The sequence below is a fragment of the Suncus etruscus genome, chromosome 10 (assembly GCF_024139225.1).
Source record: "Suncus etruscus isolate mSunEtr1 chromosome 10, mSunEtr1.pri.cur, whole genome shotgun sequence".
Classification (NCBI taxonomy): Eukaryota; Metazoa; Chordata; class Mammalia; order Eulipotyphla; family Soricidae; genus Suncus; species Suncus etruscus.
The window spans coordinates 12,271,872-12,299,491 of record NC_064857.1 but is presented as its reverse complement, the minus strand read 5'-3'; positions in this window follow the sequence as shown (position 1 = coordinate 12,299,491).

Sequence of the window (27,620 nt, the reverse complement as noted above, 5' to 3'; positions counted from 1 at the left end):
AGTAAAGCCTCTTTAACAAATGGTTTGAGACAACTGGTCAACAACATGCAAAAAAGCCAACTCAGACCTCTATCTAACACCATACACAGAGGTCAAATAAAAAATAGAATAATGACCTTAATTAATGTTAAGGTTTTCGGGTCTGATTTAGACCTGAAACTATAATGTATATAGGAAAACATAGGCAAAACACTCTGTGACATTGAGACTAAAGGCATCTTCAAGAAGGAAACACCACTGTCCAAACAAGTGGAAGCAGAAATCAACAAATGAGAACTACATTAAATTGAGAATCTTCTGCACATCAAAGAAAACTTTGACTAGGATATAAAGGTCACTCACTGAATGGAATAAACTATTCACCCAAAATCTATCTGATAAGGGGCGAATATTCAAGATATACATGGTACTAACAGAATCTATCAAGGAAAAAAATATAACCCCCTCAAAAAATGGGGAGAAGAAATGAACAGACATTTCCTCAAAGAAGAATTGCAGGTGAACAAGAGGCATTTGAAAACATGCTCCACATCACTAATTATAAGGGAGATGTAAATCAAAACAATAATGAGATATGATCTTATGCCACAGAGATTAGCATCATTACAAAGGAAAAAAACAACCAGTGCTAGCAGGAATGTGGGGGAAAAGGAAACTCTCCTTCACTGATGGTGGGATTAATGTCTAGTCCAACCTTTCTGAAAAACAATAAGGATATTCCTCAAATATCTGGAAATTGAGGTCCTATATGATTCAGCAATACCACTCCTAGGGATATACCTTAGGAATACAAAATGCAATAGAAAAATATTCTCCGAACCCCTATTTTTATACTAGCACTAATTACAATAGCCAGACTCTGGAAATAACTCAATCACCCAACAATAAATGAGTGGCTAAAGAAATTGTGTTATATTTACACAATGGAATACTATGCAACTATTAGGAAAAAATGACTGTACATGAATGGACATGGAGACTATTATGCTGAGTGAAATGAGCAGAGGAAAGGGATAGACATAGAATAGCCTAACTCATCTGTGGGATATAAGAAAAATAAAAGACAGTATGGAAATAGTATCCAGAGACAAAAGAGCTGGATGCTGGGAGAGAACCAGCTCATGACATGAAGCTTGCCACAAAGAGCAGTGATTAAAGCTTGAGCACTAACTAACCACAATAACATCTACCATAATAATGATAATGAAGATAGAGTAGAGAATGCCTGTGTGAGAGAGACAGGCAGGGGGTTGAGGTCAAGGAGAAAAATGGGAGGAAAATAGTGGTGGGAAGATCACACTGATGAAGGGTGGTAAACATTCTATGACTGAAACTTCAGTATGAAAATTTTTTAAATACATGATTAAATAAAAAATTTAAACAAAACACTAACTGTAACCCTTGCACTAAAAATAAATAAATAAATGATGTTTGGAAAATTGGATGAAACTGGATTACTACTTATCTCAATCTCAAACAAAAATTATTTCAAACTACTTTAAGAATTAAATGTTAGACCTAAAAATTAAAAATAATTGAAGATAACATTGACAAAAATATTCTATAATTTAGCTTTGATTATATATTCCGTAATTCCACTCTTTTGACAAAGAACACAAGACCAAAATAAACAAATAAATCACATCAACCCCCCCCCAAAAAAACCTTCTTCACAGTGAAAGAAATTGCTACTACAATGAAAAGATGCCTACTGATAGAAATGAATGAGAGAAAATATTTACATGCCACATATCTAAAAATGGGCTGATATCCAAAGTATAAAAGGAATTTAGAAAACTTGAGAATAAGGAGAGATACAACCCCATCAAAAAAAAAATGAACAGACACTTAACAATAAACACAGAGATCTCAGTTACATTTAAAAATATTTTATTATAACTTACTAACAGTGAAATCAAAGGAACAATGAAACATCACCTCAGGCCTGTGAGAATGTCCTATATTAAACAGACCAGAAACAGCAAGTGCTAATATAAATGCAGAGAAAATTGTGACCCTCAGAAACAGTTGGTGAGAATGAAAATTGGTCCACCCTCTCTAGAAAAGGAGTGGAGTTAATTCAAAATATTCAAAATAAACTTGCCACACAATCTATTAATCCCACTCCTAAATTGTATTTAGAGAACATAAAAGTACTAATTAAAGCAAATGCATGCTCACTAGTGGTATTTTTAGCACCCAATATAAGTCAAGAGAAACTATCAAAATGTCCAACAACTGATGAGTGAATAAAAACATGTGGTGTATATGCATAATATAGTACTATTAAATTATAATAAAAAATATAATCTTGCCTTCTATAGTCATGTGGATGGAAATGGGGGAGATCAAGAAAGTGAAATAAATCAGAAGAAAAAAAGCAAATACTCATGATCTTATTCATATTTGATACATAAAGAAGCAACGCAAGGAAACAAAGCCATACAACAACAAACTGTTGAACTCAGATTGCAGAACTGATGCCAAGTTGGAATGGAGTTCACTTAAAGTATTGAAGTATCTTAAATATCTTAGAGCGGAGAGCAGCATTTCTCAATCAGGGGTCTTATGGCCCCCAGTAGGACCCCAGGATATTCCAGAAGAATCACAGTTTACAAAATGTGGTGTGGAGATCAAGAGCATGAGGCTAGAAGCCAAGTAGTAAAACAGGAAGATCACAGGAAGGAAACAAGATTGAACCGGAACTTGGACACAAAAGGTTGAGAAACACTAGTTAGCCTAGAGCTCCTCAATTGAAAAGGTTCCTAAAAGCAGGATCATATTATTTAAGTCACCTAAACACTTAAACTTTCTTAAAGCATAAGCCTCTCCAAATCTGCATATGAATTTAATTGGACTGCATTCCTGACTACAATTTGCATCTGATCACTATCTAACGTCTATATCATAGGATTAGAGTGATAGTATAATGGGTTGGGCATTTGCTTTGCACATGTCCAATCTGGATTTAATCCCCTGTACCCCATATGGTCCTCTAAACAAAACAAGGAGTGAGGCCTGAGTATTGCCAACTGTAGGAAAAATTAACTCTAGATCATTTTTTCTTGTGCACTCTTGTGAACAATTTGGGCAGCACAACTTCAAGACCAGGACCAGCCCAAGGCTGGAGAATCACTAATAACCAGATGGAAGCATCTGGAGAAGTTGGATTGAAGATTCAGCTTCAAGAAGAGATTGTTTGTTGATCTTGCAACCCTCAGTTTGAACACTAAAAGACACTTAAATGGCTTGAATTTGTGTTACATTTCAACAGTATCCTCAATGCCTATGCTTCCATATTTAATTGATACTCTCTCTTCAATATTTTAACAGGTGCAGAATTATCAATTCATAAAAATCATATACCACAGTTTTCTGAAAAAATAACAAAGATCATATACTACAATATATAATTCTGATACATAAATACATATATGTATATATACATATATATAAAAAGTTAAGAATTGATATCTGGGGTCCAGAGTGATAGCACAGTGGTAGGGCATTTGTCTTGCACATGACTAACCTGGGATGAACCTGGGTTCAATTCCCAGCATCCCACATGATCCCACAAGCCTGCCAGGAGAGATTTCTGAGCAGAGCACCAGGAGTAACCCCTGAGCGCCACTGTGTGTGGCTCCAAAACCCAAATAAATAAATATGTTTTTAAAAAAGAATTTAGAACTGCTCAACTCAACACAGTAGTTAATATCTAATGTTAAATGGAATAAAAAATTAGAGATATTTACCACAAATAATGGAGCAAAACAAAGGTCTAAATAAAGGTCAAATATAATATACATGGGTGCTTTTCTGGATAAGAATTTTAAAAACTGCTATAGCAATGTTAAACAATTTTGACAAGCAAAAATATTTATAATAATAAAAAATAGTAAAATGCTCCAAACACAAAGGACCAACCAGGAGTAATCCCTAAGCATCTAAGGGGCCCTAAGCCCCTCTCCCCCAAAAAATATAAAAATGCAGAAAAACAAATAGAAGTAAGAATGGCAGCATACAAAAACAGTGTATGAGCTCCAGAGGACTACATATAACAAAACATCACATCATATAAATACCAAAAGGAGAAGCGAGAAAGAGATAGAAACTCTCATTACTTCCTAATATACTTTTACACTAAATAAAAGGTCACATAAACCTATTAAGTAATATTAATAGAGTGTAAAAGTAATAATACAATGTTATTAAAATAAATTATTTAATTAATTTAATGTAATAAATGTAATACAATTTTTAAAAATAAAGGTTTTTATGACTTACAAATAGCTATAGACAAATTAGACAAAGAATAAATAAGCAAATGATGGAATCAAATTATAAACCAGAACAGATGGGTTTAACCGACATTTATAAAACATTTTGAAAATTCCCACCCCCTGCCTCAGCCTGCCACCATAACAGGCTTGTTTTTAAGTTTGGTTGTTAAAGTTTGCTTCTCATGATTTCTTTTTTGTTTGTTTGTTTGTTTGTTTTTGGGTCACACCCGGCAGTGCTCAGGGGTTATTCCTGGCTCCAGGCTCAGAAATCGCTCCTGGCAGGCACGGGGGACTATATGGGACGCCGGGATTCAAACCGATGGCCTCCTGCATGAAAGGCAAACACCTTACCTCCATGCTATCTCTCCGGCCCCGCTTCTCATGATTTCACTGTTGCTGACTCTGTGGTCTGGAAATTTAGTTCTGTCCTTTCTTAACACCCCCAATGCACCTGGCCCACTCCTGGCCCTGAGTATAGTGAGGAAAAGAAAATTGAGTGAAAAAAGACAAATGTGAAATAACAGGGGAGAGGAGACAAAGGGATTCTAGACTGGCTCAGGCTCTGAGAATACTAAGACCGCCTCTTCTCTCTGCAAGGTGTCGCCTGCAAATTGACTGGTTCCACCATCTTTCTCCAGAGAGCAGATGGGAAGGTTGATTAGCACAGACTCCAATCAAAATGGTCCCTTTTCTGCAGACCTGGGGTCACATGGGTGCCCCTTATGATGACAAAACCCACTTCCCTCACTTTTCAACTGACTTTTTCTGGTGAGTTCTGCTAGGGCCTCTATTTTCATTAGGATCTGATATATACGCTGAGAATCTGGTGCTGGACTGGTCAGCTGAGCTGACCAGCAACTCCCAGTGTTTGATTAATGCCTTGCCGCCTCTGGGATGTTAACTCTTGATTTGAGGTTAATTTTATCACTGTCTAGACACTTTTTGGGCTTTCACAGCTGCTGTGTTACTGTTCAGGACTTTGCCACACTGCACAGGCAACACAACTGGGACTAAGCTGTTCCTTGTTTCCACAGGGGTGACAAACCTGCCCTGGGCTACATTTGTCTCTTTGGGACACCAGTTTTATGTCCCATCTCAATAGAATGCAGACTCCAGTTGAGGCACTGAGTGAATATTTGTTGCTAGGAAAAAGAAAAAAGTAAAAATCATCTCCCTTATTGCAAGTAAAGAAGAGAAAGAACAAATAAAAAAAGATTTCCATCATTCATTTTTTCATTTATTTTAATAGCTCGGGAAACATTTTTAACTGTACATCATATGCTGGGACGCAAAACAATTATCAACAGATTTATGAAGATTAAATTATATCAAGTTTGTTTTCTGATCACAAAGCTATCAAATTATAAGTCAACCATAAACAGAAAACTGGGGACTGGGAGACAGCTAAGGAGGTTGTAATGCATTTCTTGTAAGCCCGGGGTCCCATAAGATTGGTCCTCTAAGCCAGATAGTCTTGTATGCACTGTTATAAATCACCCTGTTGATTACCAGTCTGATAGAATCCAAGCAGCCTTGCAGCGCTAGACACACGTATCAGTCCTTTTGCCCAGATAGTCTAGTATTGCTAGCCCCCAAGCCTCCTCAACATTGAAGCCTCAACGTAGACACTTCCTTTTCAAATAAATAAAACAGGATATACCTGAAAGATGTGGAAATCATGTGTGGCTGTCAGCATATATTGAGTAAATAAGGACTTTTTTTTTAATGTCAGAAGACAAAATTAAAAATAAAATCTTTAAGTACTAAGAGGAAAGTTAATACCAGTATAAGAACTTCATGCAACAAGAAGATCACAAATAAACGATTGCAACTAAAATGGTTGAGAAAGGACAGATAAATTAAAATAAAGGCTGAGAAAAAATAAAATGTAAATTAAATATAAATAAACAAGATATAAGAACTACAAAACTAAAGTTATTTTTAAAAGAAATTTACAATCAATAAGTATTTAGTACATTAATAAATAAAAATAAAGGTCACTCTAAAATTTAATCAAATTAGTGAGGAAAAATTCAACAGATACCACTAAAATCAAAACACATGCTGCTATTATGGACAATTAAATGTCAATTTAGAAATTAACTAAAATATATTAAGAAATTAATACATTTTGGGATAAATACCAGCTAATAAGACTGAAAGAAGAACAAAAAAATATGAATTGCCCTAAAAACCTGTCACAATATGGCAATTATTATGATAATAAAGTCTCCCCAAAACAAAATCCTGGAATAGATGGTTTACCAATTAATTTTTACTGGTATTTTTAAATATTTAAAAGATTCCTATCTATTTTGACTCTTAAAAATAAATAATAAATGACAAGTACAAAAGTAACCATGATACCTAAACCAGAAAGGACACCACAAAAAAGAGAAAATTACAAATCAATATCTCCAATAAACCTAAATGTAATGTTTATTTAAAAATATTCACAAAAAGAATTAAACCATTTATCAAAAGGATCTTACATCATGACTACCTAGAGTATTCTAAGGATACAGTATGATTTATCACAGCAAATCAATGCAGTATATAAAAGAAAGATAAAAAATATGTACTGCCAATAGAAGATGAAAAAGCATTTAACAATATTTAGTAATAAGAGTCACATGGTTGACTGAGGTTCGATCCTTTGTATCCCATATGGTCCCCAGAGTATGCCAGGAGTGATTTCTGAGCACAGAGCCAGGAGTAACCCTTGAGTGCCTGTAAACAGAAACAAAACAACCAACCAACTCACTAATTAAAAATAATAATAATTTATTTTAAAAAAGAGCAAGACAATATTATCCACTTTCAGTACTACTGTTTAATTTAGTGTTAGTCTTAATCAGTTCAATTATGCAATAATATCATTAAATAAAACAATTTCAGATAAAAAGAATTAAAACTCATTATTCACTGATAAGATACTTATAAAAATCCTTAACAATTCCGATGAATATTAGAATTAATTAATTTAATGATCATTTTTTTTTTAGACACCATGATTTCTAAAGTGGTTTCGAATAAATAGGTTTTCAGACATACAGTGTTCCCACCTCCAGTCCCACCTTCCTCTACTAGGTTCCCTCTTACCTCCCAACCTAACTCCTTGACAGATCTATTTCTGACAGATACATTTTTAATTAAAGTTTCAGATGACCATATTTTCTTGTTTGTTTGCTTGCTTGTTTTTTGTGTGTTTTCTGTTTTAGGGCCACCCCCAGTGGTTCTCAAGACTTATTCCTGACTTGGACTCAGTGTTCACTGCTAGTGAGACTTAAAGGACCCTATGTGGTGCTGGGGATCAAAGCTTTGTGCAAGGCAAGTAGCCATTCTACCAAGCTACCTCTCTGACCCTGAAAAATATGTTTTAAAATTTAGTTATTGTAGTTTAAGTCCATGGTTTTACTAGTGTTGGATCTATTGGTTTGCATATATGTATATATACATATTATATATATATATTATATATATATATATATATATAAATGCTTGCCATATAAACCCAAAGCGCCAACTCTTGCCCCTGTGTCACTTCCAGATTTCCTTTTTTATTTCTTCCATTTCTCTTTTCCCTTGGTATTTTTGCTTCTATATTCTAGACTCCATTTTTGCCCATCTTTGGTACCTTTTGTTCCCTGCCAGGTTATTCTGTATACTATAAGTTAGTAAGAATATCAAATTCAGCATAACACAATGGTTGGTTATAATATTATTATATATAAAAATGTGTTGTGTTCTTAGATGCAAATAATGACAAAAATAAATTAATAAAACAGCTCATTTACTATTGCTTCTCAAAGAATTAAATACACAGGAGTAAATATAACAAAACCCACCAAAATTAATCTATAAAGCACCATTAAAAGATAAAGAATAAGACATTAATAAATAAGAAAAATACACTTAATATACATGGATAGAGATTATATAGTCAAAATGTCCACTTAACAAAAGGCAATGTAAATATATTTCAGTAATAAATAAAAATTCTAATAATATTTTTAAAAATGAACAAAATGCCAAATTATATGGATTTATGAAAAAAACTGGAATTGTTGGACATGAGTAAAAATAAAGAATAATGGAAACATCATGTTATTTTGCTTGAATTTGTGACACAAAGAATCAGTGATTAAAACTATATGGTCCTAGAATAAAATAGTCATGTTACTAAATGAAGCACAATTGAAAGTCCAGAAATAAATTCACACATTTGACAAAATATAATAATGACAAATAATTTAATAGCATACAATGGAAAAAGATAATCTATTAATTTAATAATACTAGGATAACTAGGTATCAATTTTCAAAAGAAGGAAATTGAGCTCTCTAACATACAAATAATGGATTATTACAAAAATAGTTACAAAATAAACAAACTAGATTAAAGATTTCAAGAATGAAAATATAAAAGTAACACATCAAGCTTAAATATGAAAGTGTATAAATTCATATCTGGAGAGAGTAGATGGCAAGAATCTAACAATTTTCTTGATATATTTATGATGTGTTATATTTCCTCATTTTTACTTGTGAGAAAAAAAAACACTGGTAACTCCAACAATGGCAAAAATATTTAAAAGAAAATTATAATGGCTGTCTAAATACCTTCCTACTGTTTATCTAGTAGGGTAAGTTTTCTTATAATAATCCCATGTCTGGTTTTTGAAGACAGAGGGTGATACAGACAGAAGACACAGGCAATGCATATTTATCCCTGTCAACAATCATCAGACTCTCCCACTAGAGACATTTAGATCTATAAAATACAAACACCAGGGCCCAGAGAGATAGCACAGCGGCGTTTGCCTTCAAGCAGCCGATCCAGGACCAAAGGTGGTTGGTCCGAATCCCGGTGTCCCATATGGTCCCGTGCCTGCCAGGAGCTATTTCTGAGCAGACAGCCAGGAGTAACCCCTGAGCACTGCCGGGCGTGGCCAAAAACCAAAAAAAAAAAAAAAAAAAATTACAAACACCGAATAAATTTATAAAGCCACTCACAGGGGCCAAAGAGATAGCTCAGCAGTAGGGCATTTGCCTTGCGTGCAGCAGATCCAGGACAGATGGTGGTTCGAATTCCGGCATCCCATATGGTCCCCGGAGCCTACCAGGAGCGATTTCTGAGCCCAGAGCCAGAAGTAACCCCTGAGAGTCACTGGGTGTGGCTCAAAAACAAAAACAAGTCACTCACAGAGACTTAGGAACATTCTTAGGAACAACTTAGGAACACTTACATTTTTAATTTTTGAAATTTTTAAATAAATAGTTAAGCCTATAGTTAGTCTTAACTTTTGATAAGCACTGTGTAAAGAAACTACAGCAATCTTTTCATATAGAAAAAAAGAGTAAGGAACTCAAATGAATATTCCATTTAAAAAAAAACCTTAAAAATTCAGATTAATAAAGGGAAGGGATTTACACTTGTTTGCACTATGATAAAATATAATGCTATCACATCAGGAACAAGTCACTGCCAGCTTGCTGGAGAATTTGACAAACCAAATATGTTCAAGACTAAGAGCACTAAAAATGAAGTCCTGATTTTGCAATTGCACCAGTGGCAGCCTGTTATTCATATTGATATTAAATTTGAAATTTATTCAAGAGTCGGTCAAGCTGTCAACTTTACAGATGTGAGGAGAGAATGAACAATGTAACTTACCAAGTTTCTTTATTGGATTTTGTAAATGGAAAAGTAGGAGTTCTTCAGGGACAGGGCACCTAAAATCAAATGACAGCTCATTGTCACATGGATGTAGTAACTCCAGGACTGAGACTTTAATTAGTCAGAGTAGTATGGAAACCAGGAGGTTGTAGCTAAAGTACCTTTTAAAGTGAAAAACGAAAGGATGTGTAAGATGAAAAAAAGCACTAACAGATGGCATGTTTGCGGCTTTTGCAGAGTCAATGCAAGCATATTTGGAAATCTGTTCTATGTTTCCCTTCATGTGATACATGGAGAGTCATTTCCCAGTTCGGTGTTGTTGGATTTCTAGTCTGAAAGTACCATAAGCTCTGAGATAGAACGATGAGCCAGATTCTAACTGCCAAGAATACAAAGCCAGCAGAAACTCTTGAGTAAGCAGTCAGCTTTCTTTAGGGCCTACCAGTGGTCCTCAAACTATGGCCCGCGGGCTACATATTGTATTTGTATCTGTTTTGTTTCTTCATTGCAAAATAAGATATATGCAGTGTGCATAAGAATTCGTTCATAAGTTTTGTTTTTACCATTTAGCAATGGTCTGAGGGACAGTGAACTGGCCCCTGTTTAAAAAGTTTGAGGACCCCTGGTAGACTATCCTAAAAGAATTGGCTTGACAGTTTTCCTTCATTACTCAATTTATCTGCATAAATCTTCTCCTAATAGAAAGCATATCGGGGCTTCAGAACAGATACAAAAAAAAATTGACCTTCTCCTGTGCCATCTACAAACTGAGTGATTTCAGGAACATTATGAATCTTTTCTGGCCACTCATTTCCTCAAAACAACAAGGGAATAGTTCTATAAATTAAGGGAATATTAGACTTGCACATAACTCAGAGGGCTGGCACATGCACTTTGCATTCTGGAAGTACAGGTTCAATCACTGGTATCTATTTTGTTTGTTTGTTTGTTTTGTTTTGTTTTTGGGTTTCACCCGGCAGCGCTCAGTTGTTTCTCCTGGCTTTATGCTCAGAAATTGCTCCTGGAAGGCCCCGGAGACCATATGGGATGCTGGGATTCGAGCCACCGTTCTTCTGCATGGAAGGCAAATGCACTACCTCCATGCTATCTCTCCAGCCCCACTGGTATCTATTTTTAAAGAATTATTAACAGCAATCATTATTCTCTCTGCATTAGTTAGAATAGCTTAGGTTATATAATGCTAACACTATCTGAATTTCAGTCATTAAACCGACAAAGATGTCCCTGTAGTTTTTTATCAACAAGTAATGGGGTTATCAGAGGTTCTTCTTGTTCTGTTCAATAAATAATCTCTCAATGTCTTGAACTGATGGTAGATCTGTCTTTAGGTATGCTTCAATAGGTACTGTGGTAGCAGAGGAACATTCTGAATTGTCTGGTACTGGCAATAAAATGCTCATCCATGAAACTAACTCCAAAGCCATTGGCTGGAAGCAGTCAAATCCAGAGGAATGCATAAGTGTAATCCTCTATTTACACAGATGTACAGAGATATTAAAGACCTGGGGAAATGGCAGGAAGTCATATAGCCTACTGAATTTTTCAGTTGCTTTAAGAGTATCTCCTACTTCTGGTGACATAAGCAAAAGGAGAGACCTATTTAAAGAATGGGGAAATAGAATATTTCCTGTCACAACTGGATGATAAGAATTATTATGCAAGAAAGACATGAAGTATGAGAAAATGGCATTTAATCATTTATTTCTACCACTCCGAAGAGAAAACATAACTTAATGAAATTCAGGAACCATAATAAATCTAAAAATGTTTTAAAAGAAATGATTTTAAACTCATCTTGTCTAATTTTATGTTCTGCATATGTAATTTTATATTATACATATATAAAATAGAAACACTTAGTCAAAAATGTTAAAAATCATTTTTAGCTTAACTATCAACAGAAGATATATATTTTCTATTAGTTCCCATTTCATCTTATCAATTATTTTCTCTCAAGCTTTAATTGTTTGTCAAGGATAAAATAGATTCTTCTGCAAAGGAAACAGCTTAAGAAATTAACTCTTCCCAAAACCATCACCACCACCACCACCACCACCACCACCACCATTTAGAAAATAAAAAGAAAAGAAAAAAAAAAGAAATTAACTCTTTAGGGAACATTGTTTTCCTCTGCTTCAAATATCTATTTCTGGAATCTGGCTACTATCAAATAACTTTAAAGGCACTAGTTAGCAAAATGAAAAGATCTTAGCATTTAATATTGACGTGTATATTTGCATATTTTATAGCTTCTGTAGATTTAATTCTCCATTACTAATGTACAAAATGCTGAGAAAACTTCACCAAATCCACCTAGGTTTATTCCTCCAAGGATAATTAATCTCTGCATGAAAATGATTTGGACAACTACAGTTCAAAGCACTTAGGAGCCTTTTTTCTTTTAACAACAATAAAATGTAAACATTCTTTATTTTCCTTTTTATTTTTGGCACAATCTTCAGAATCACTTGTATAACTGACATTTGAAAATACCTGAAGTAGTCTTTTCTCAAAATCATTTAAATTCTCTCCTTTTCATTTTACATTCATTTGTGATTATTTATACACGCTTAAAAGCTTTAGGCTGGTGGGTTTTTCATTTTGCCCACACTTTTTTTCAATACTGAAGTCATTAAGCAGAAGGTGGCAACTATTCCCTGCTGACAGATAGAATATACCCTTTTCCTTGTTTAAAAAAATCACGTTGCAAGCTATTCATGAAACCAATTTAGAGACCTAGAGACCATGATTTTTTTTTAATCTTGTATACATGTTTTTAAGTCACATAAAAGTCACATTTAAAAGTCCCCATCACAAATTAAAGGTTTCTACCCCTTCACTATCTGGTTGTAATGACTATTGTGATGGCAGTTGGTACCTGCTCTGGTGAAGAATTTAATGAATGTCCAATTTTCCTTATGCCTGACCCTCTCCGGATACAGCAGCTCACCAGATCATAAGTTCAAAAGATCAATGAGTACTTAAAATTAGATATTGAGAGGCCAGAGCAATAGTACAGTGGATGGTGTGTTTGCCTTGCAATTACCAACAGGGATTCGAACCCCATAACTCCATATGGTACCACAAGCCAGCAAGAAGTAATTCCTGAAGGCCGAACAAGTAATAACCTCTGAACACCATCAGGTGAGGCCTATCAAAAATTGGGTATTGATTTTTATGTATATGTTTTTGTATGCAATTACATGCTTTCTCCTGCAGAGATCCTCAAAATTTTGAAGAATTACTGTTTTTTCCAGAATTACATTAATGGGCTGTTATTATTTAGAGTTCAGGATGTTTCTAACTGTGAAAGAATAGTCCCCAGTGGAAAAGCAGATCCATTTTACCAAATGGATGTGGAATGAAGATTAGAAATCCATGACTACAACGAATCCCTATAAAGTTCAACAAGAGATACAGGATATTCTGGCAACTCAGAGGCTACAGTGATAACTAAATTGATGGCTAGTGTTTTATTGCTTTTCTGGCAATATTAGCAGAGCTTTACTGCAGACAGCTGATCTCAGACACTAAATTTGAAGTAATCATGAGAAAGATGCAGGGTCTCTGTGACAGAACAATATATCTGCCCAAGAAGCACCCACAAAAGTTGTGAGCAAAGAAATTTTATGAATTTCTCAGAAAAGCAACAAAAGAGCAGCCTATGACCCAAGATTTATACTTCTTGGTATCTAACTCAAGACACAAAAACATGCATTCAAAAGGACAATTACACACATCATAATTCACACAAAAACATCCATTTAAAAGGGCATATACACACCATTATTCATACAAAAACATTCATTTAAAAAGGTATATACACACCATGATTCATTGCAGCACTGACTACAATCGCCATAGTATGGAATCAATCCTGGTGTTTAGTGAAAGGTGAGTGGATTATGACTCGCTACAACTTGGACAGACCTGAAGGATATTATATTAAAGTAAGAAGACAAAAATAAATTCTGAATCATTTAGTTATGGTATATAGAGTAATAATCAAACAAGGGAATGCTCCAAACCCTTGAACCTCTATTATAGAAATGAGGATAGAGAAAGTGATAGTTGAGAAGAAAAGTAAGAAAAGGCAGACAGAAAGGAATAGAGGCAGGGGTCACAGAACCTTGGTCACATTGGTAGTATAGATATGTGGTATATGTATATTAGAAATGTACAGCCAACTATTATATGAGCATGGAATCCAAATTAAAACAACCAAATGTAAGAATGTGCCTGTCGAGGAGACAGACTCAGGGATAGGAAGGGGGGAAGTTGACTGATTATGAAACTGGTAGCAGAACGTTGTATATGGGGCCGGAGAGATAGCATGGAGGTAAGGCATTTGCCTGGCACGCTGAAGGTCGGTGGTTCGAATCCCGGCATCTCATATGGTCCCCCGAGCCTGCCAGGAGCGATTTCTGAGCATAGATCCAGGAGGAACCTCTGAGTGCTGCCGGGTGTGACCCAAAAACCAAAAAATAAAAAGAACAGTGTATACTGGAGTGATAGTGCAGTGAGTAGGATGTTTGACTTAAATGCATTCACTCAGCTCAAAACCTAGTACCCCATAAGGGCCTCCTAGTTCACCAGGACTGTTGCCTGAGCCAAAGACAGGATTAAGCCCTGAGCACCACCAACACTGTTAATTAATCATACAGAAAGTAAGGTGCTTTTCTTTTTCTTTTCTTTCTTTTTTTTCATTTTAGTGTTTGGGTCACACCCGGCAGTGCTCAGGGGTCGCTCCTGGCTCTGGGCTCAGAAATCGCTCCAGGCAGGCTCGGGGGACCATATGGGATGCCGGGATTCGAACCACAGTCCTTCTGCATGTAAGGCAAATACCCTACCTCCATGCTATCTCTCCGGCCCCAGGTGCTTTTCTTGATTCAAGTGGTCCTGTCTGTATGTACTCCCTATATTATATCACCATCACTACAATGCTCTAAATATATATATAAATATATATAATTATATATATACATACATATGTTTTACATGTATACTTACATACATATAAAGCAATTCCTTACCAGCAGGCAGAAGTAATCCATTGATAGTTTAAGGTTAACTCTATCCAATGAATTTTTATTGCATTTAGAAAGACTTCTAGATTTCTAACCAAGAATGTAATATCTACATAACTTATTCACACCTATATGGATATAAATTATTTCTTCCTTTCCCCTTGAATCTTTAGACCCAGCAGCATCTTTTCTCCTCCTGTAGAACAAAAGTTTCTTTGACTCAAAAAACAGGTCTTTTTTCCGAAAATATTCTGTTTCAACCTAAAACTATGCCCTTAGGAATTAGGAATCTTAACCCCAACAAGATTAGCATCATATTTGATGACTGAATAGAATTTCAGGGAGACCTGAGTTCTCTGATAGAAAGTTTTATAGAGCCAGAGTTGAGGTGTTTACCTTGCTGCCAACCCTGGTTCAAATTATCAGCACCACATATGTTCCTGTGATGACTGCAAAGGATCACTTTTGAACACAGAACCATGAATAGCACCTATACTTAGGTGTAATCCAAAAACCAGAGAAAAACAATATTATAGCTGAGATGATAAAGTTAGCACCTTCACTGTTTAATTTGTCATCAATGTAATCCTGTCATTACATTATTAAATGTTACTGAACCACATAGTCCTCTTTCCTATATTCCAATAGTTCTGTGACTAGCTCCTAGAAGAATTTACATATTTATAAATTGATGTGGTAGCATAATGCAGTCACTAGATTCAGGATGGAGTTGTGGTCATAAAACACGCTAAGAATCTAATGAACAGGATTGGGAAGATCAAGAACTCAATTATTATGAAAGAAACAAAGACTTTAAATTTGGCTATCACTAGGAGTGATTGAAATGATCAGCTCTGGGTAAACAGGGTAACTGGGTAAATAAAGGGTATTAGACATTGTCTCCTACAATGTCAATAGATTGTTGGATTAGGGTCACTAAATGAAACAAGTACAAATAGTGAAAGTAGAGGTGAGTTGTGGAATGATTATAACTCAATTTTTACCTGGAAAAAAAGGGGCAAGATTATTGGAGGTAAAAGTGAAATAACCGATAGATTAAACATCAGAACCAGCTAACTGGTGTCTATTAAATAACATGGAAGAATAGCATGCCACCCACCAGATATCTTCTTTGTTAAGTTCCTTATTTGACAATTGTTATTTGACAACTTATCTAGATATTTTTCTGCAGGCTGTACCAGATCCAGAAATAAGGATATCTGCATTTAGTACAGCTACTTCAAAACCCACTGACTGTTCCCAGGTCTGCCACTCTTCTGCTTGCTGGTCTTTGTATTGTCTGCTGGTGTTTATTATTTTCATTAGTCTCTATTGTCTTCTTTCTCTGTTATAGATCTATTGATCTGCATTATTCAACTTCTCTGTCAAATACTTCTCTATGCAGCGTCCTGTTATAAAATATATGTGTGTATATTATACATAAGTGTAGGTATGTATAAAATCATATACACTACATATCTATACATGGATGTACATGGAATCTATTATGCTAAGTGAAATAAGTCAGAGGAAGAAAGATAGACACAGAATAATCTCTCTCATCTATGGGTTTTAAGAAAAATAAAATCATTCTTGCAATAATTCTCAGAGACAAAGAGAGGAGAGCTGGAAAGTCCAGTTCAACATGAAAATTACCACAAAGAGTGATGACTGCAGTTAGAGAAATAACTACACTGAGATCCATCATAACAATGTGAATGAATGAGGGAAGTAGAAATCCTGTCTAAAGTACAGGTGGGGGTGGGGTAGGAAGGAGGGATATTTGGGACATTGGTGGTGGGAATGTTGCACCGGTGAAGGGGGGGGTGTTCCTTACATGACTGAAACCCAACTACAATCATATTTTTAATCAAGGTGTTTAAATAAAGATAGTAATTAAAAATAAAAACCACATTTAAGAATCATTATAAATTGATTAAAATAAACTGGCCTTCAAAAAAACAAATAAAACAAACAAGAAAACAAAAGGAAAAATATATATCATATAATATACACAAACATATATATGTTTTAGTGAAAAAGAGTACTTCAGACTTTATTTTTTAATGAAACAATTTAGCCAGATAGTCCCAAGGCACAAAATTAACCATTCTGATGAAGACATACAAATCATTCTTTCTTAAGGGGGTCATTCTGCTCCCAGATGCCTTTTTGGTCACAATTCAGATTCTCAGTGTATCCAGTGTATATTCCCCCTTGGCCAGAGAACTGAAGACATGTTTCATCAACCTTGTGGCTTTGTCCAAGGATAATTGGTGCATACACCATGTTTGCATGTGCTTAAGTTTGACCTGGTTGTCCAGCAGAGAATGTAGCATGGCACTTGTTTAGGCCCCAGATTTGAAGGAGTCTCTTCTGGGAGGACCCCTCAGGGTCAAAGCTGTAGACAGATTCCCTTCCTTTCTTCATCTAGTCCCCAGTGATATTGTAAATTTATTATGGAAAAAAGTTTCTTGAATACAGAATTGTAAAAAGCATTGCAGCAATTGCCCCTGTAGTCATGTCTTTATTATTAGAATATTTATACATTTTTATCTTGTTTCAATATTCTTCACAAAGGTAAGGCAGTCTCCATGAAAACCACGGTAGCCAATTATATTTTTTGCCTGTTAAATTTAAAATTTAGAGCTACCCCATATCTGATTGAAATCCCTTCATTGAATTGCACGTCAGATGCTTCAGGTTAATATATCTACAAACTATCTATCTCCACCTATAGCTGTTTCCACATTCTGATTGTTTATACACCATTTAATCCAGATTTAAAATGAACAATTGAATCATCTTAATTATCTTCCACTTACTTTCACTCCTTATATCCTCTAACAAATAACTGTGATAGGGATAGAATTAGAAATACAAACTGTAAATTGAAAAATTGAGAGTTGAGAATATGTTAGAGGATGACTAATACAGGTAGAAGACACATATCAACTTTAAATTACAGAATTTAGAACATATTTTACTGCCCATGCACCCTATCAATATTTTAGCATACTTGCAACTTTTTCTATAAACCCTGTAAAGCAAAATTTTGATTAAAAATGGTAATTGCCAATCTATTCACTGGGTCAAAAACTAACATAGCATAGGCTATACTTTTTTATTTCCAAACAAATCCATCTGTTTAGCAATTTTTATCCTTCTGGGTATATTCTTGGAGTTAATATTCTCATTCAATGTTCATAAGAACTGAACTGGACCTATAAACCAATTGACTTACCTTTGCTACAATGCTTTGTTTTTGAAATAGTAATAAAACAGTTTTATAGTTTTATTTCTTTGGGATAGATATATACATACATCTATGTACATATATATGAGACAATACATATATGAGACTCTGAACAGGCGTGCCTGAGAAATATATTCATTAGAAAACGTAAACTGGGGGCCGGAGAGATAGCATGGAGGTAAGGCGTTTGCCTTTCATGCAGGAGGTCATCGGTTCGAATCCCGGCATCCCATATGGTCCCCTGTGCTTGCCAGGAGCAATTTCTGAGCCTGGGGCCAGGAATAACCCCTGAGCACTGCCGGGTGTGACCCAAAAACCAAAAAAAAAAAAAAAAAGAAAAGGTAAACTGGAAATGATAAGTTATGCAGTCTTGGCATAATTTAACTCAGGAGATAAAAAATCAAATAAAATTTGAGACCACAATTATTACTATTACATGCCCTTTCAAGTAGAAAAATTATAACTTATGCATTGTGGACAGTGCTGCCCAAATCTTGAATTTCTTTGAGCCACCTAATACTTAGGAGAGCTTTCACAAATTATCAAACATTATTCACAGGCACTGAGCCAAACACTTTCATATTGTCTCTTAAAAACAGGAAACTTCTGCTGGTATACAGCTAGCTTTTCTAAGAAGGATATTCTTCATTATCTTCTGTCTTTTACCCACTTCCAAACTTTGAAAAGTTTACACTGTTTAGATTTTAATCATCAGTCCTTTTCTGAGAGAAGAAAAAACAGGTATTGTTCAGTCTGGAGAACTCTGATTAGCTTTATTTTATACAAGACACTTTTTTGTCTCTAAAAATGAATTCAGCTAGATTAAATAATGGCAATTATTTACATAAGGGCTCACCTTGGTGCAACAAGCAGTGTCTCCTGAGATAGAAGTTTCTCTCATGTCAAGTTTTAAAATACTTCATGTTGGAGTAAAAAGAGCTTTTACTGTAGGTTTACATTCAATTGCTGACACTATCTACTTTGTGTAATCTAAAGAAACTTACCCCATCCCTTTGGATATATCTTCTTGAGTTTTAATGATTTTCTGCTGACATATAACAGGCACTCAACAAATTATTTTTTATTTTAAATACTTTGGTCAAAATAAAAATCATTAAAAAAAGTATTTCAAGTAAATATCTAAAAAATGCAATCAGTGCATGTGCATATCTTCTGAATGTCATGTACTTGTGGATAAATAACAATTTATTTAAGGATTTATTTATTCATCTATTCCATTAAAGATTCAAAGAAACTGGCCCCAACAAATGCTAATTTTAAACTTCTCTGCACATGCTGATGTTTTCTTTAAACAGAAGAATATTCTACTTAAGTATAACCTCAGCTATTCAAGAAGTCTTCTGAAGCTACGAGCAAATAGCTATTTCACAAAGCAAAGCAAGAGTGAAGGAAAATGCTGTCTTTCTTTCTGGCTCTATTAGGCAAGCCTGGACCAGAGCAAATGAAAAGAAATCCCACGGGGCCAGAGGCCTGGGTTACTGGGCTGTCACAGAATTAGGCCACAACAGTCCAAAGAAGAACAAACAAAGCCACCCTACAGCCACAATCTCTCAAAAAATAGAAAATACAAGTTGCCAGCTAACCATGGCATGACCTCCTTTTCTCTGAATACAAATGTCCTCTGATTAGTCATCAAGTCCTTCCTTAAATGAAGTGGAGTGAGGGTTAGGATGAGGGGATAAATAGAAATCTGAAAAGTTTTTGGTTAGATATCTGTTTTCTAAGATTATATTTCCAGGCCTCCTCCCTCTGCCTTGCCCCTATTTCCAAGAACTCTTATTTATTTGGCTTGTCTCTTAGGACAAAGACAAAGCGGTCCTGAATGTACAGTATTCCTTGGAGGGAGTGAGGGGATGTTAATCTTACAAAGATTGCCCCATAATCACTTGTGGTGAGAGTGACTAATACTAGAATTTTCCAATTTTCCCAGAGTATTATTGGTCCTCTTTCAGGTAGCTAGATCCTCAATGCCAACACTTTCTTTGCCCTCTGATTTCTGTATCCCAAATCAAACTGGCTTCTCTTAATGATGAAAGATATGAAGTGCTTTGTAAAATAGAAAAATAGAAACAAGTTCCTCTGTTGTTATTGGGGGGGGGGGACTTGGAAATGTACTTTTTATTTCTTCTTTTTTTAAATTTTTATTTTTTGGTCTTTCGGCCACACCCATTTGATGCTCAGGAGTTACTCCTGGCTAAGCGCTCAGAAATTGCCCCTGGCTTGGGGGGGCCATGTGGGACGCCGGGGGATGGAACCGCTGTCCTTCCTTGGCTAGCGCTTGCAAGGCAGACACCTTACCTCTAGCACCACCTTGCCGGCCCCTCCCCCCCCCTTTTTTTTTATTTTGGCCAAAGTGAATTACAAATCTTTCACAGTAATTTTTTAGGTACAAAATGACATTGAATCAGGGGCATTTCCACCACCAGTGTTGTCCTCCCTCCACCCCTGTTCCCAGCATGCATCCCATATTGCCCCTCCTTTTCCCCCCAAGGCTGCTAGTATAAGTGGCCCACTCTGTGTCTAGCATATTGTAGATTGGGTGTTGATTCTGTTGTCATTGGCTTTGGATTTGATGTTTAAGTCTGATCATTTTTTTTATTTCTACTTAATGTTCATATGACTGTCTGGTCTTGGTACCCTCCATTATTTCCCCTCAGTTTGTGAGACAGAACCTCTGTTTTTTACGTCTATCAGATTTCTGAACCTTTTATTTCTCCAAGTGTGAATACTTGAAGTTTAATTTCATCTGGATAAGAAGTTATAGGGGCAGGCAGTGGGTAGAAAATGCTGTCTATTAGGAAAAGAAGCAGTCTCAGCTCAGAGACCAGTCTTACTGGAAAATCAATGAACGCAGTTAGCTTCTTTATGTAATTGGATACTCAAAGACTTTTGCAATTTGCTGTTCACTTCTCTTTCATGCCAAAACTTAAACACTCAGGTTAATAGAGTAAAAACAGTCTGACATGAGACTAATAGCTTAGGGGATTTAATCACCTTTCTTTTAGGAGAAACCTATTTGTTACCTTCTTTTAGTTTTCATTGAGCTAAGACATAACATTGCTATTGAAGACCTCAAGACTTTGGCTGGACAACACTAGTCAGCAGAGACCATCTAATAGAGTCAGTGAAGACAGAATAGTGGAGTACTCTTTGACCCATACCATAGCTACTTTTCTCTTCATTGGCATATCAAAATGCATCTATGAAGACCTTTTCCATGATTGTCTGTATATGGACTTATGTTCTTCAAGAGCACATACCCACTCATAAAAATACTCGAATTTTCCTAAATAGTTACTATATATGTATTGACTTATGCTACTCTAATTCTACTAGGCATAAGACCATACCCCCACTTCCTTTCTCTGAATCTTTCTATACTCTCTGTTCATAGACATCTTTCCCAAACTTAAGTTGCTCTCTTGTCAATAATCACCATTCTTTTCTATCGGATTGCTCCCATGCAATTTGGATAATTTTTAGCTTGGCTTGAGGAAACTAGAACAGAAATTCAATTCAGAACTTGGGAGATCAATTCAGGAATTGAGGAAAATATAAAATAAATTCAATTCAGGGCTTGGGCAGTCACTTCTTTATATAAAGTTCATTTGTATATATTGCTGGTGCAATATTTGTGTAAAGTAATTTTACTGGCAGTGACAGTATACATTTTAGATGCATGGAAATGCTTGTCTTTTAAATTAAAGCCTAGATTTATATTTTATTAAATAAGAATTCACACTTTTTTACACACAGATGTTCACATAGGCAGAACTTGATCTTTTTAAACTTCGTTTATGCCTTTGTAAAATTAGCTTTGCAACTTGCCTAATATGTAAAAAACAAACAAACAAACAAAAAAAACACTAGTTTAACCCTCAATATAGACCATATACAATATTATGGTTCCCCTAAACACTACCAGGAATGACCCTTGAGCATGAATCCAGTTGGCACCCGGACCACCATCAATCAATAAATAAATACATATAAAATTAGCTTTGAACTCTTACAATAACAGAAGAGAACTAGTTCCATACAACACCCTTTTCTACCTTATTGTCATGAGCTAGATTCCTAGTGCCATCAGTGTTCTGAGTATGATCCTGAAGGCTCTGCTGTCTATGCCTAGCAGAAATGCTGTTTGTGAATCCTAGAAAGTAATTTGCAACCTCATTGCAGCCAGAAGTGTTTGAGGATAAAATCTATAGGGTACACAGAGCCGGAGTCATGACACAGCAGTAGGGCGTTTGCCTTGCATACTGCTGACTTAGGACAGACAGTGGTTCAATCCCCTGGCGTTCCATATGGTCCTCCAAGCCAGGAGTGATTTCTGAGAGCATAGCTAGGAATAACCCCTTGTTTTGGGGTGCCCCAAAACAAACACATACATAAAAAAAACATATAGGGCGCAAACCCCAGGAACTGAGTTTTCTAGCACTAAAACCAAAGATATGGTTGGTTATGGTAGCAACCACAACAAAGAAGAAATGGGAAGGGGAATAAAAACCAATATAAAAAAGTTATACTTGGTTTTATGATGGAGGTTGCTCCACTAAAATTATTAAAAATAAAATATTAATGGCTTTAGAAACACATGGACCAGGAGTTGGGATGTTGTAAAATGAGAACAACAATTGAGTCCAGAGAAATTGTACATTGTACAGGGATGAGGTGTTTGCCTTACATGCAACTAATCCTCATTCAGACCCTGGTACCACATGGTCCCCCAAACATTTCCAGGTGTAATTTCTCTAAGACTAGAGTGACCCCTGACGACTACCACAGAGTCCCCCAAATTTTTCTTCCCCTTAAAATATCTAGTTTATTGATGCCTGACTTTGGTTTATTGCTCAACAGATGGAAAAGTGAGAGAAAGAAAGAGGCAGAAAGTAAAGAGAAAGAACAGGGTAGAGAAATATGCAAAGGCACAAAAGGAGACTTTGGGGTATGTGTAGGCAGCAAGTTCAATGCAAGAATAATTTGTTCCTTTTCCATGGGAGAAAAAAAATTCTCTGGTGATAATGAACTTTACTTTATTGACGAACATCTATGGTTATGAGGAAATGAAGTGTGTGGGCTGTAACCAGGGTAACCGAGTGGGCAGTAGTTCAAGCAGACTGGAAAACTGATGGTGACTTCGAAAGAATGAATTCTCCTATATACTTTATCTCCTCCACCCAATAGCCCTGGATGCTGTAAGCTCATGTGGAGGCCAACAAAAGGGAAGTTGGCTGGCAGATGAAGATCCTAATCTTATTCATCGTCAGTTTATTCTAATGTAGTCAATAGAGTAAAGAAAGTAAAATAAGAACTGCTTCAGAATAAATTAAATCTATTTTAGACATATACAGCTATAGTGTACATGACAAGATTCTGTGCATAACAATGACCAAATATTCTTATTTATTTATTAGTTTTGGGGCCACACTTGGTAGCACTCAGGGGTTACTGAGCTCAGAAATTGCTCCTGGCATGCCTGAGGAAGCATATGGGATTACTCGGAATCGAACCTGGGTCTGTCCCAAATCAGCAGCATGCAAGGGAAACGCCCTACTGCTATGCTATCACTCTGGCCCCAGACCAGATATTCTTGAGCATTGTTTGTGGGAAAAAAAAAAAAACTTCAACCCAGAAAACTTCAATTTCTCTGGGCTGTTATCTAACTAATACCTCAACCACCAGTGGAGGTAATAAGAAAAGTTTTTCTACTAAATGTGCTCACTAATAAATCATTTCCCATTAAGTGAGGTTAAGTATATATAATGAGGGGCCGGGAAGGTGGCGCTAGAGATAAGGTGTCTGCCTTGTAAGCGCTAGCCAAGGAACGGACCTCGGTTCGATCCCCCGGCGTCCCATATGGTCCCCCCAAGCCAGGGGCAATTTCTGAGCACTTAGCCAGGAGTAACCCCTGAGCGTCAAATGGGTGTGGCCCAAAAACCAAAAAAAAAAAAAAAAAAAGTATATATAATGAATACCACATATGAAGCCTGCAAACAAGGTTTGTTGTGATTCTAAATAGAGTCAACATGTTATTAATAGAGTCACAATAAAAAGTCATTAGGGAGTTCTGTGAAAAACTTAAGGCCAAATATAATTAAATGCATTCCTGTATTTTCATTTATCAATATCTTGAAAGCTGCTTCATCAGAAATATGGTTAGTCAGAACATTCGATTTTTCAGTCTTCTAGAGATACATAATTGGGTTGTGTATTTAAGAACAATTTCACAAGTTTTCATTTACTTTAAAGTGGGTATTTTTTTTTTAAGATTTACTTATTGATTGATTGGTTGGTTTTGGGACCACACTCAGCAATGCTCAGTGGTTGCTCCTGACTCTATGCTCAGAAATTGCTCCTGGTAAGCTCACGAGACCATATGGGATGTTAAGAATCGAACCGGGTCTGTCCTGGGTCGGCTGCATGCAAGGCAAATGCCTTATCACTGTGAATCTCTCTGGACCCTAGTTTTTTAAGCTAGAACTTATATATAACAATAAATTTTCTGAATAAGTTTCAAAAAATAAGCTGACTAAAAACTCCTGTTTTTAAGTTATAGCTTCTCATTCTGCAGGCCTTCTATTACAGGGCTTCATTTTATCAGATCAATTTATATGTCTTTGTAGAACTATAATGCCGGTGACTGTTGAAATGTTGAATTGTTAAACTAGAGAGAAGATCCTATAAACATTTATGAAAATATTTAAAAAAACATGTAGAAAATCGATTATTTAGAATTTATGGATTTCATATTTATTTTCTCTCTTCTCACAAAAAATAATTGTTTGTTTTATTCTTCTTTTAGGAATCAGATGCTTACCTTAACACGTAAGGATGCAGGCAAGGGGCCAAGTGGTCTCAGTTACATTGGTGGAAATAAAAAAACAAAAACAAAAAACTAAATATCCAAGCCAAAGTCAACAAAAATAGAATCAAAATACCCAAACTATAACAATCTAAATTTAAAATGGGCCTGTTAGATTGGCAGGCCAAGGGGCAAAGGGTGGTGGTATAGGATATACTCTGAGAACATTGCTGGAGGGAGGTCAACACTAGTGGTGGGATTGGTCCTGATTCACTGCATATCTAAAATCCAACTATGAAGGACTTTGTAAATCACAATGATTCCAAGAAAATAAATTTTTAATAAATAGTTTTGGCCTTACTTGCATTTATGCTGCACATATTTACAATGTGAACAACCAAATTTAAATAATTGTGTATAAACTGTGAATTAAAAACGTTTAAGAAGCAAGGCAAATATGTTTAAATTTACTTCACTTAAAAATAGTTATGCCTTGCCTTTATGGTGGTTAAGTTTTAGAAGTACATTTTACTAAAATCAAGAATGCTATCTTTGGTTTTTCTCTAGTATAGTTAATTTAGGAAGTAGAAAATCCAAATTCACACATAGCTTCATTATTTGAAAAACAGTTGTACTCAAGACCAATTTTTGTAGTCAGAACATATAGTACTATAGGTAGGGCCTTGCATGTGGCTGATCTGAGTTTGATTCCCAGCTTCCCTACTGTCCCCCAAAACCCACCAGAAATGAATCCTAGGTGCAGATCCTGGAGTAAGTCCTGAGAACTGCTTAGTAGGGCCCAAAAAGAAAACAAAGAAACAAAAGATAAATCTATAAAATACATCACTCTTGTTACATAAAATAAAACACATTTATTATCTGCACTATTTAAAGTCATATTTGGGACATTGATATTTAGGAGAAAAATATGGTATGATGACTTCTGAGATATCAGATATAAGAAGTCTATCACTGTTTCTATGATGCATGTAATATCACAACTGTTATTTATGTAAGACTTCATATGTTAATTCTGCTTTCAACTTTTATTTCTGACACTTATCTCGTTTTTTTCCTTTTCCTTGATGAACAAGCTGTACTCCCTCCACTACATTTGCTGGTTTACTTTTTATGATTATCTATCTACATTTTTATTAGGAAATCAAATAAATACTTGAAACTAATAACAGTTAGAGTCATTCTTCCCTTCTTTCTATGTCTTCAGCAACTAATCAACCAACTTATTTTGAATCCCTGAATTCTCCCAATGTCAAAAATTGTGTAATCTAAAAACAAATCTAGTAATATTCAAATTTACACAATTAAGGGTGTTTGGACTACTTCAAACAGAAATAGAACTCACATTTAATTTTTTATGAAAATTTTGTGCATTGGAATAGTCATTCTAGTCATTTTGCTAATCATTTTCTGTCTTTAAATTGCATTGTTTTTTGGCCCCATTTTACTGATAACTAGTAAAAAAATTAACTACTGTTAAACATTTAGGATTTATAAACACATGATGTCTTGTTTAGGGTTATACTAAGCCTGAGAGGCTTCTATGTCCTCTGAATGTGTTTCTATTATACTAGGAGATAAGTGTAAAAATGTGAGAGGAAACTTCTTAAGTTGAATAATTCAAGATCAAAATAATCTGAACCTCGTATTTCCAAAATCTGTAAGAGACAATTTTGTCTAAAAGATGTCATGAATAAAGCCCCACTCACGTTTTAAATCTGAGAATCCTTCCTTTATTCATTCACACAGTAAAAGCTCTGTTAGCCTCTGACTTTGGTCTCAAGGAGTAACTGACAGATAAACTTATATTTGCTATTAGTCAGACGTTAAGAAAAGTCTGACTGGGGCCCGGAGAGATAGCACAGTGGCATTTGCCTTGTGAGCAGCCAATCCAGGACCAAAGGTGGTTGGTTCGAATCCCGGTGTCCCATATGGTCCCCCCGTGCCTGCCAGGAGCTATTTCTGAGCAGACAGCCAGGAGTAACCCCTGAGCACCGCCGGGTGTGACCCAAAAACCAAAAAAAAAAAAAAAAAAAAAAAAAAAAAAAAAAAAAAGAAAAGTCTGACTAGGGGCCGGGTAGGTGGCGCTGGAGGTAAGGTGTCTGCCTTGCAAGCGCTAGCCAAGGAAGGACCGCAGTTCGATCCCCCCGGCGTCCCATATGGTCCACCCAAGCCAGGGGCGATTTCTGAGCACATAGCCAGGAGTAACCCCTGAGCGTCAAACGGGTGTGGCCCAAAAACCAAAAAAAAAAAAAAAAAAAAAAGAAAAGTCTGACTTTCACCTATAAACATGCCCACAAATGAAGTCACCATGTTCAAATCAGGCCAGCTCTATAAACTCATTCTTTTCTTGATCAAGAAGTAAACTGAGCCTTGAAAGACTATGTGTATACCATCCCACACAGCAGAAAGCTGAACATCTTGGCAGAAGAGGGCAAGTATGCTTGCTGTCTCCATCACCCATATTCACTGCCATTTCCCTGATTGCCCTGTCTCATCACTGAATCTCTAA